At 28.3% G+C, this 11,903-nt stretch overlaps 1 non-coding gene across 1 annotated transcript; it reads left to right on the top strand.

Annotated features, from left to right (window-relative positions):
- The first annotated feature begins 8,944 nt into the window (after positions 1-8,944).
- LOC142544012 (small nucleolar RNA R71) lies at positions 8,945-9,055 on the top strand. Its single transcript, XR_012819980.1, has one exon. It is a non-coding gene; the product is annotated as a small nucleolar RNA R71 (small nucleolar RNA).
- The last annotated feature ends 2,848 nt before the right edge of the window (positions 9,056-11,903 follow it).

Genomic DNA, 11,903 nt, shown 5'->3' with positions numbered 1-11,903 from the left:
AAGTTAGTTGCGGTAAAGTAAAAGTTAGTTGCGATAAAGTAAATGTTAGTTACGATAAAGTAAAAGTTAGTTGCGAGAAAGTAAAAGTTAGATGCGAAAAATAAAAGTTAGTTGCGATAAAGTAAATGTTAGATTGTTAGATGTTAGTATTAAATCATAATATTTCATTTAAAACAACCGGCAGAGCCACGCTATCGTCTAAATGAAATATTATGATATTATTATATAAATATATATATATATATATATATCTATATATATATAATAATAAGTGATGAAATATTTATTGTATCAAAATTAAACAACAAATCAAGATAACCACTTTAATGGTATCAAGCATTTGATGTAAATTGATAACAACAAATAATTCATTTTTATACCTACAATAAAAATAAGTTAGCTAAATGAAAAGAAATAAATAAAGAATATACAAAATATAAACAATCTTACTTCACCAAGAATGCATCCTCTTCACCTTGACATAATAGATTTAGCTTGCCATAAGCTTACTTTTGATCAACACTAAAATATCACTCATAGTTGAGAACATGAAAGAAAATATATTGGAACTTAGAACTTTGATACACACTCACACTATATTTTACAATGAGATAGAATGATTCTCAAGCTAGCACAAGGCCTCTATTTATAGGCCAAATGAGAGAAAGGGTCAAAATTTTTATTAATGTCATGTAGTTGCAATAGTATTCTTTGTCTCCTCCAAGTTCAATTCCATAGTCCTTTCTTTCAATGCTTTGTTCCACGACTTTGATCACCGAATTTGACTCTGTTCAAAATGGCAAACATGTGAAGAATTGTCTGTAGATAAATTTGGCCACTTGGTTCACCTCATTTGGTTAAATATTGAAATAGTTATGATATTTTTACTATATGCTGGTCATAGTAAAAGTAAATTTGTCCTCCTTTTGATATTTGCACAATTTGATCATCTTAAGGAACTTTTTAGGCAATCATGTCTTCTGCAAAGTTGTAGATAATTTCTCAAGGATTCCAAACATGTTTGAGTCACCTCCATTTGAATTTTCTAGCTTGAGTTATCATTATTCTACCAACACGTAGAAAACCTGAAAATAAAACATATTTAGTAAGACAATTAAATATAAACAAACAATACTAAAATAACATAATTTTATAATTTTAATGAAACTTAAATTTTAAAATACAGGTTTTAACATATAATAAATTATTAATTTTAAGTTTCATCACACCCCCACACTATCTTATTACTAGTCCCTTAGTAATAAAATTTATCGGAAAATCACAACCTAGATTCTTTATTCCTTTTATATATTCAAATACAAACATATTCATTAAAAACAAAATCATATATCGATTTATATATATATATATTTTTTTCTTTTAATATAATAATATATAATTAGATGTGTTATTATTATTATTTTTATTTTCACATAATATATAAAGTAACAATATATATATATAATTTTTTTTAAATTTCTAAATTTTTTATAATAATATAGTCAAAAAGATAATTCACACCACCCACCATAACATGTATAATATCATGAATATTATTGTAAAAGCCTCAACTCCATATATTCTTTCAGGTCAAAATGTTTAAGGAACAGCTAGTTTTCACTCATGGAGTTGGAATGAATATTAACTCTCATTGAAAAAGGCTAAGTATTAAAGCAGACAATTAATTAAACTAATATTTAAAACAAAATAGGAAAATTTACAAAGAATAAAATCCCCTTTTTTTTCTTTTTTTTTTAGCTTATTGTTTTTTTTTAAATAACGTGACTGCAAAATTTTACAATAACATAAAATTTTTTTATCCAAACATTCTACCATAAATATATATATATATATATATATATATAAACATTTATATAACGGATACATCCGACTATCTTTGAAACTTATCTAGCACAAACAAATCTTTTTGTTTGTTTTTTTTTTTTAACACAATATTTATGTTTTAGAACACATTGATAGATCATCAATCAAATCTAAAAAATTACAATGAATAAAGTATTTTATAGTCCGTTATATATTTACTTCTTTTTTTTTCTTTTTTCAATAAATATTTTTTTTAGGGGAGTTATATTCTTGTAATTAACCATTTTTTAATAATCAATAAAAGTTTATTAATTGTTTTCTCATTTTTCACCACTCACTCACAAAAGATGTGTGAGTATATATTATACTTTTACAAAAGAATTCTTTCAATTATACATGTTAACAACCATACAAACCATATCTTTTAACTATATTCTCATAAAAATTTTAGAAATTATTATATTTGAAAACACATACAATTATATATATATATATATATGAACACATCTATTATATATTTTATATTAATTGATCAAAATATATATATAAATTGGTACATATGAAAAACTAATTTTTCTTTTAGTCTGTATTTTGAATATAATGAATATTAAAATCTAGTGTATTGTGATTTTTCAATAATTATTAACTAATGCGTCTCAGGTGCATTTTACTGACACCTTACTCGACATTGAACTAAAAATTATTATTATTATTACTATATATAAGTATGTATTTTAATTTTTTATATAAAAAAAACTAAGAGAAGAAGAAGAAATTATTCATACCTTAAAGAAAAACATTAAAACGTACCGTTGAATCACAAGTTTAGCATCACATGAATTTTCTTTTCTTACTCTTGGATGTTGGCCAATTAAGTTGAGATAAGTATGGATCTGGTTCATGACTAAATCCTTGCAGTAAATAAATAAGTTCACCTTCACATGTAGCAGAAACTAACATCCTTCGCGAAGCTAATGAAATAAATCCCTGTTCCACAACATCATCAAGAAACGATAACAGTTTATCATAATAATTGTTAACATTTAACAAACCAATTGGCTTATTGTGGATATTTAATTGTGCCCAACAAACAGTATGAAATATTTCTTCCAGAGTACCGAAACCTCTTGGCAAAGCAATGAAAGCATCTGAATGTTCAATCATTTGAGTGATTCGTTCATACATGTTGTCTACTTTCATTTCTTCTCCTATTGTTGGTCCTATAAGATTGGCTAAGGTAATCGGAATAATGCCTAAAACTTCACTTCCACCTGCATGCGCAGCTTTTGCAACTTTTCCCATGAGGCCAACTTCACCACCACCATATACCAAATGAATCTTTTTTTATCAAGTGTTATTCCAAGATTTTCTGCTACTTCTTCATAAATTAAATCTTTTCCTGCACTAGATCCACAAAATACACAAATATTTTTTATTTACTTGCCGTGGACGTTGACATGTTGAGAAATATATTTTCTGTAATTGTTAGATCACAGCATATGAATTTATAAGCGTAACATGCCAAAAGTCAATATTTGAACAGGAAATTATTATTATTAAAAGAAAATAAAAATGACAAAATTAAAACAAATATATACAGCGTAGTTGTGATTGTGGCTCACATCTTCCTCTGATTTTACGTTCAGTAACGGCTTCAACGCCTTCTATGAGTCGAGGATATGCTTCCCATCCAATTTTCTTATAAATTGACAAACAGGGTCTTTTAACGTCAGATTCCCAAGACGAAATTGTGTATATATATTTACTTATCTAAATAGATATGCGTTACTACAGTAGGATCTTTGTAAGGCTGATTCCACCGTCCATATTGATATTCCGCCTGTTGAAATTGCCACCATAGTTTAAGAAGTTCATTTTGCACGTACCCACTAGAATGCGTATCAAGAACCTCTAGAAAATTATCCAAAGGCTCTTTACTAAGACCATTCTTAATGAATAAAATTTTATCTTTTCTATTCATTGATGTCATTCCAACATTTTTGCATTTTCCTTTACAAGTCCACCTTGCACATTTATGACATCCGCCTATACGTTTAGCTCTTCGCTTTTTGGCATATGTGCTTTTACCAAATCCTGGCATATGTCTTATTATTAATTCACTTGCTTCCCCAACCAATCAGACTTTTGCTTCAATTATCAAACGGACATCATTCGGTATGCCATATGACATCATCAACCTTAGCCGCTCACATCTAGCTTTATAAATTTTTTTCAACGCATTATCAGGTAAACAAGCAAAATATTTACGAAGATTCATAATACACGCATCCATATTATTATTATTATTATATATATTTCTATTATTTTGGGAAAACTGAAGAAACCGACTTAAACAGTCACGGAGTACCGTTATCCGCCACTTAACCGGGAAATGAACTAGAATCTGCAAAACAAAATGAAAATATCAAACAACTATTGTGGATCATATAAAGGCATAAACTCATTATTAAGAATTTCATTTTATATAAAAGGCTTAAATCTTTGCCTATTAACTTTAAACACGTCATTATTTTTAGGATTTTCAATATCAACGGCACCATGAGGATAAACAAATTTGACTATAAATGGTCCTGACCACCTCGATCTTAGTTTACCTGAAAATAAATGCAAACGAGAATTATAAAGCAAAGCTTTTTGTCCAATTTCAAATGACTTTCTCATAATATTTTTATCATGAAAGGCTTTAGTTTTATCTTTATAAATCTTTGAATTTTCATATACATCATTTCTTAATTCTTCAAGTTCATTTATTTGCAATTTTCTTAATTTAGATGCATCATCTGAATTAATATTAAATGCTTTAATTGCCCAATAAGCTTTATGTTCAAGTTCAACCGGTAAATGACAATGCTTACAAAAAACTAACCTATATGGTGACATCCCTAATGAAGTTTTAAATGCAGTTCTATATGCCCATAATGCATCAGTTAATCTTAAAGACCAATCTTTTCGATTTGGATTAACTGTTTTTTCTAAAATTTGTTTTATTTTTCTATTTGCAAGTTCAACTTGACCATTACTTTGAGGATGATATGGGGTAGAAACTTTATGTGTAATGCCATATTTTCTTAACAAAGAAGAAAATGATTTATTTATAAAATGACTTCCCACATCACTAATTATTGCTCTAGGTATTCCAAATCGGCTAAAAATATTTTTTTAAAAAATTTTATAACAACTTTATGATCATTAGTTCTACATGCAATTGCTTCAATCCATTTTGAAACATAATCAACAGCAACTAAAATGTACGTATATCCAAAAGATAATGGAAATGGACCCATAAAATCTATCCCCCAACTATCAAATATTTCAATAATTATGATTGGATTTAAAGGCATCATGTTTCGTTTTGAAATTGATCCCATCTTCTGACAGTTTTCACAAGATTTGCAAAATAAATGCGTATCTTTGAATAAAGACGGCCAATAAAATCCACATTGTAAGATTTTTGTAGCTGTTTTATTGGATGAAAAATGACCTCCACATGCTTCAGAATGACAAAATTTAATAACATTACTTACTTCATTGTCGGGTATGCATCGTCGAAAAATTTGGTCAGAACAATACTTAAATAAGTAAGGATCATCCCAATAAAATTTTTTAACTTCTATCAAGAATTTATTCTTATCTTGTGAATTCCAATGAGAAGGCATTTTATTTGTCACAAGAAAATTTACAATGTTAGCAAACCAGGGCATAATAGTAGCATAAAACAACTGATCATCTGGAAAATTTTCATTTAATTGTATTTCATTATGAGATGATTCAGTCATTATTCTAGATAAATGATCGGCTACAACATTTTCTTTTCTTTTTTTATCTTTAATTATAATATCAAATTCTTGTGACAATAAAATCCACCGTATTAATCTTGGCTTAGCATCTTGTTTATTTGATAAATATTTTATGGCAGAATAATCGGTGTAAACATTAGTAATAGAACCAATTAAATAAGATCGAAACATATCTAATGCAAATACTACTGAAAGTAATTCTTTTTCAGTAGTTGAATAATTTATTTGGGCACTATTTAAGGTTCTACTAGCATAATAGATTGCATAAGTTTTCCTTCTTTTCTTTGTCCTAACACAGCTCCTATAGCATAATCACTTGCATCACACATTAATTCAAATGGTAAAGACCAATATGGAGGTTGTAAAATAGGTGATGTAACTAAAAGATTAATAATTTTTTTAAAAGCATTTTCACATTTTTGAGTCCATTCAAATTGTGTATCTTTTGTAAAAAGATTTGAAATTGGTTTAGATATTATGCTGAAATTTTTTATAAACCTTCTATAAAATCCTGCATGACCCAAGAATGATCGAACTTCTTTGACCGTTTTTGGTGATGTTAAATTAGCAATAACATCAACTTTGACGTTATCAACTTCAATTTCTTTTTCAGATATCACATGTCCTAAAACAATCCCAGATTTAACCATATAATGACATTTTTCCCAATTTAAACAAGATTTTTTTCTTCACATCTTTTTAATACTTCTTCTAGATTTTTAAGACAATTTTCAAATGAGTTTCCAAAAACAGTTATATCATCCATAAAAACTTCTACATATTCTTCAATCATATCACTGAAAATACTTAACATGCATCTTTGAAAAGTAGCCGGAGCATTACATAAACCAAATGGCATTATTTTAAATGCAAAAGTTCCGAAAGGACAAGTAAAAGTAGTTTTTTCTTGATCTTCTAATGATATAGGTATTTGATAATACCCCGAATACCCATCAAGAAAACAGTAATAAGAATTTCCTGCTACTTTTTCTAGAATTTGATCTAAAAATGGTAGTGGGAAATGATCTTTTCTAGTTGCATCATTTAATTTTCTATAATCAATACACATACGCCAACTAGATGGAATCCTAGCTTGTAATAACTCTCTCTTTTCATTTTTTATAACAGTGATGCCGGACTTTTTAGGTACTACTTGTGTTGGACTTACCCATTTACTATTTGAAATTGGATAGATAATTCCAGCGTCTAATAGTTTTAAAACTTCATTCTTAACAACTTCCTTCATATGTGGATTTAACCTTCTTTGTGGTTGTTGATATGTTTTAGCATTTTCTTCCAAGTGAATTTTATGTGTACAAATTAAAGGATTCATACCTTTTATATCTTTCAAAGTCCATCCAATTGCATTTTTATATTTTTTAAGTAATTTAATCAAATCTTCTTCTTGATTTGGCAAAAGAGTGGAAGAAATTACAACAGGAAATGTTTTATTTTCACCAAGAAATACATATTTCAATTCTAATGGTAAAACTTTTAATTTAAGTTTTGTATTATCATCTTCTTTAAAATTATTTTTAGACTCAAAATTTTCTATTGAAAAAACTTCAGATTGTTGATTTAAGTTTTCTTCTTGTATATTTTCTTCCACAATTGGTTCAATTTCATTATCATATTCATTTTCATTAATACTTGGTTGTTTACATAAATTGAACACATTAAGTTCTAGAGTCATATTTCCAAAAGACAATTTCATTATTCCATTTCGACAATTAATTAAAGCATTTGAAGTTGCTAGAATTGGTCGTCCTAATATTACTGGAATTTCATTATGTACTTCTATTGGTTTTGTATCCAAAACAATAAAATCTACAGGATATATGAATTTATCAACTTGAACCAACACATCTTCTACAATACCTCTAGGTATTTTGATTGACATATCCGCCAGTAAGAGAGTAATAGAAGTGAGTTTTAATTCTCCTAAATTAAGTTTTTCATAAACTGAATTAGGAAGTAAATTCACACTTGCTCTCAAATCCAACAAAACTTTTTTAATTTTATTTTCTCCAATAATACATGAAATTTTTGGACAACCAGGATCTTTATATTTTAAACTAGAATTATTTTGAAGAACAGAACTTACTTGTTCAGCCAAGAATGCTTTTTTCTTTACATGCAATTTTCTCTTTACAGTACATAAGTCTTTTAAAAATTTTGTATAAGAAGGTACTTGTTTAATAGCATCTAATAATGGAATATTTATCTTCACTTGTTTAAAAACTTCATAGATATCAGAATCACTTTTTTGTTTTTTATGATTTGTTAATGCATGAGGAAATGGTGGAGGTTTATTTGACTTATTTACTATTTCAGATGATTTATCATTCACCATATTATTCTTAAAATTTAAGGTATCATCATTCTCAAAAGTATCAGGATTATCATCCTTACTCTTTGATTTTAAATGATCCTTGTTTTCATTACTATATGGATCATTAACTATTTTACCACTTCTAAGGGTAATAACAGATTTTATTTGATCAATTTTTTCATTTTTTAATTCTTGATTTTGATTTTTAGGATTAGGTTGAGGTTGAAATGGAAATTTTCCTTTTTCATGAATATTAAGTGCAGATGCAAAATTTGCAAGAGTTTCTTTCAAATTACTCATAGATTGACTGTTTTGAATATTGATAGACTCTTGCTTTTGGATAAATGCATGAATTACATCTTCAAAGTTTTTTCTTAGAGGTGTAACATAAGAAATATAACCTTGATGATTTTGGTTATTTTGAAAATATTGTTGTGACGGTTGTGCATTATTATCATTCCTCCAACTAAAATTAGGATGATTTTTTCATCCAGGATTATATGATGGTGAAAAAGGATCTAGTATTGGTTTTTTATAATTGTTAACATAATTTACTTGTTCATGGAGACATTCTTTAAATGAAGGTAATGTTGGACAATCTTTTGTAGCATGATCTTGTGTATCACATATATGACAAACAATTTCTTGAATACTTTTTAATTGACCACTCTTTTACATTTCTAATGACTCAATTTTTCTTTCTAAAGATGCAAGTTTAGCTTGAATATCTATATCATCTTTAAGATTATAGATACCACCCCCATTTGTTGAATTATTGTTTTTAGTTGTTGGTGGTACTATTGTGCCTATATTATCCCAATTTTGAGCATTTTCTGCTAATGAATTTAAATATTCCATAGCTTCATTTGGGTTTTTATCTTCAAAAGTTCCATTACACATGAATTCTATCATTTGCCTATCTTTAGGTATTAGACCTTCATAAAAGTGAGAAACTATTCTCCATGTTTCAAAACCATGATGTGGGCATGTATTAAGTAATTCTTTATATCTATCCCAACATTGATAAAACGTTTCTCCTTGTTTTTGAGAAAAAGTTGTAATTTTTCTTTTAAAAGAGTTTGTTCTATGGGAAGAGAAAAACTTTTTGAGAAATTGTTGTTGCATTTCTTCCCATGATCTTATTGAACTTGATCTTAAATTTTGTAGCCATGTTTTAGCTTTATCTTTTAAAGAAAAAGGGAAAAGCTTTAATCGAACTATATCCATGCTACAATTTTGATCATTATAAGTGTTACAAACTTCCTCAAATTCTCTTAGATGCAAATATGAATTTTCAGAATCTAAACCATGAAAATTTGGTAAAAGTTGAATAATTTGAGGTTTGAAGTTGAAATTAGATGCATCAGGAGGAAAAACTAAACAAGATAGGGCACTAGTTCTAATAGGGTTCATATGGTGCCTAAGTGTTATTAATTGATCATGTTCTTGATTATTATTTTTTTTATTATTATCTTGATTATTTGAATTATCATCCATGTTTAAATTATTTTCAGATACTCGAATAAGTCTACCACTTTTTTTTCGACTCCAAATACTCATACAAAAAAAACAACACAATACTTATAAATAAAACATAATTAACAAATATAAACTTAATTTATACCTCCCCGGCAACGGCGCCAAAAACTTGCTACTACTTAAATAATAATTCACCCAAGTGTAGGTTGTCTGAAAGTAATATAATTCGTAAGTACGAGATCGATCCACAGAGAGGTTATTTTGAGTTTAAATTTATTAATTTATATATTACCAAATGCAAGAATTAAGTTTACAAATTATAAACTTTGTCAAGGCTTGAGGATTTATTCTTGATTTATGTAATATTGTTTAACTAAAAGTAAAACAAAAGAAACCACCATAAATAATGGTTCCAAAAAATTAAACACACACATAATATAATATAGTTCCCACTATAGAAAATACCGAATTAACCGATATTTTATATATGGTACCTATGATTATAATTATGACTATATAAATAAATAGTTGCATAAAGTAAATGTTAAATTAAATCATTATATTTCATTTAGAACAACCGGCAGAGCCACGCTATTGCCTAAATGAAATATATTGATTTAATAAGTTAGTTGCGGTAAAGTAAAAGTTAGTTGCGATAAAGTAAAAGTTAGTTGCGAGAAAGTAAAAGTTAGATGCGAAATATAAAAGTTAGTTGCGATAAAGTAAATGTTAGATTGTTAGATGTTAGTATTAAATTATAATATTTCATTTAGAACAACCGGCAGAGCCACGCTATCGTCTAAATGAAATATTATGATATTATTATATAAATATATATATCTATATATGATAGGATCGATTGACGTGTCAAGAGTGTTTAGAAGGGGGGTTGAATAAACACTCTCAATTAATATTGGTCTTTTCGAATTTTTGAGTTCAGTTTGGTGACAAACTGATTCTCGGAATCTTGTTGGTCAATATCAATCAGTTAAACTGAGGTAGTTGCGGAAGGTAACTGACTGACAGATAGAATACAGAACTGAAATAAAATACACAATGATTGTTTCCGGATGTTTGGAGAATTTAATTACTCCTACGTCACCCCTTCTATCACAAGGATATGATTTCCACTAAAAGACTTTGATCCAATACAACACTTGTACAGACCCACTTCAGTTAGGACTTACCCACTGCCTAAACTGAAATTCTTAGTATTACAAAATGATCTCTGTGCGTAACTGATCTCAGCACTATTGAATTAACAAATATTACAGAGTGCTAGTTTGCTCAACTTGTAGCCTTGATTGCTACGAATAAATCAAATAAGAGTGAGCTGAGATTTTGACAGAGTAATAGCAAGTTTTGAATGATGTATATTTTTTCTTCTTTTTCTTCTGCCATATTTATACTCTTCTTTTCCAACGGTAATCTTGAGATAAATTTGAATCTTTGTATCCGTTGGTTTCCACTTGATTATTCCTTCGATATTGTTTGCTTCATTCATTGTAATTCGGCGTCTTAATTGCTTTGTCCGGAATGTGTTGTTTTAAGTAGTCTTGGTTGTTGTGTGGTGCTCTTGTAATCTGTTATGTCTTCTTTGTTCTTTCCCGAGACATCTTCAGTTGAGAGACTTTGAGGCATTCAGCTGAATGTTTTAACTGATAAGTTCCAACTGATCAGTTTACTCTGTATCATTGTATCAGATGATTTCAGTTGATAAGTTCAGTTGCCGAATTTGCTTGCGCGTATCAGTTGATTCATATTTTGTTAATCGATTGATTCATGTTTTGTCAAACTCCAGAATCTAGTTACCAACAATTTTCCCCCTTTATGGTGTTTGACAAAACCAAGTGATTTAAGATCGAATAATTGAGCTCTTTGTAGATAATAGATTACGCAACTGAATCATAAAATAACTGGATTCCTTGTAGATAACATAAAATCTGAGAATATTATATCAGTAGATTCTAATAATCTGATTAATTCTTCTTCAGCTGCTGTTCTGAGAATATTATATCAGTTGATTCTAATAATCTGATTGATTCTTCTTCAGCTGCTGTTCTGAGAATATTATATCAGTTGATTCTAATAATCTGATTAATTCTTCTTCAGCTGCTGTTCTGAGAATATTATATCAGTTGATTCTAATAATCTGATTAATTCTTCTTCAGCTGCTGTTCTTCCCCCTTTTTGTCAAACAACTCCATTTTGTCTGATAACTTTCGAAAGTCGATGGAAAGAATTTTTACATCTGATGAGATACTTGAGGCAACAGTTGTGAGGGAGGTCTGTAGCAATTCTATTTTATTTGAAACAGAGGTTTCCAGTCGCTCAAGTCTCTGACTGATTACATCCTGAGTTGTAAAGAGTGAGTTAACTAGCCCCTTCTTTATTTCATGCATAGTTCTGCTAAGAGAGTCCATGTTGGCTTGAAGAGCGTTTAGTTTCGC

The sequence above is a fragment of the Primulina tabacum genome, chromosome 4 (genome assembly GCF_025594145.1).
Source record: "Primulina tabacum isolate GXHZ01 chromosome 4, ASM2559414v2, whole genome shotgun sequence".
NCBI lineage: Eukaryota > Viridiplantae > Streptophyta > Magnoliopsida > Lamiales > Gesneriaceae > Primulina > Primulina tabacum.
This window is presented reverse-complemented; position numbering and strand designations above follow the sequence as displayed.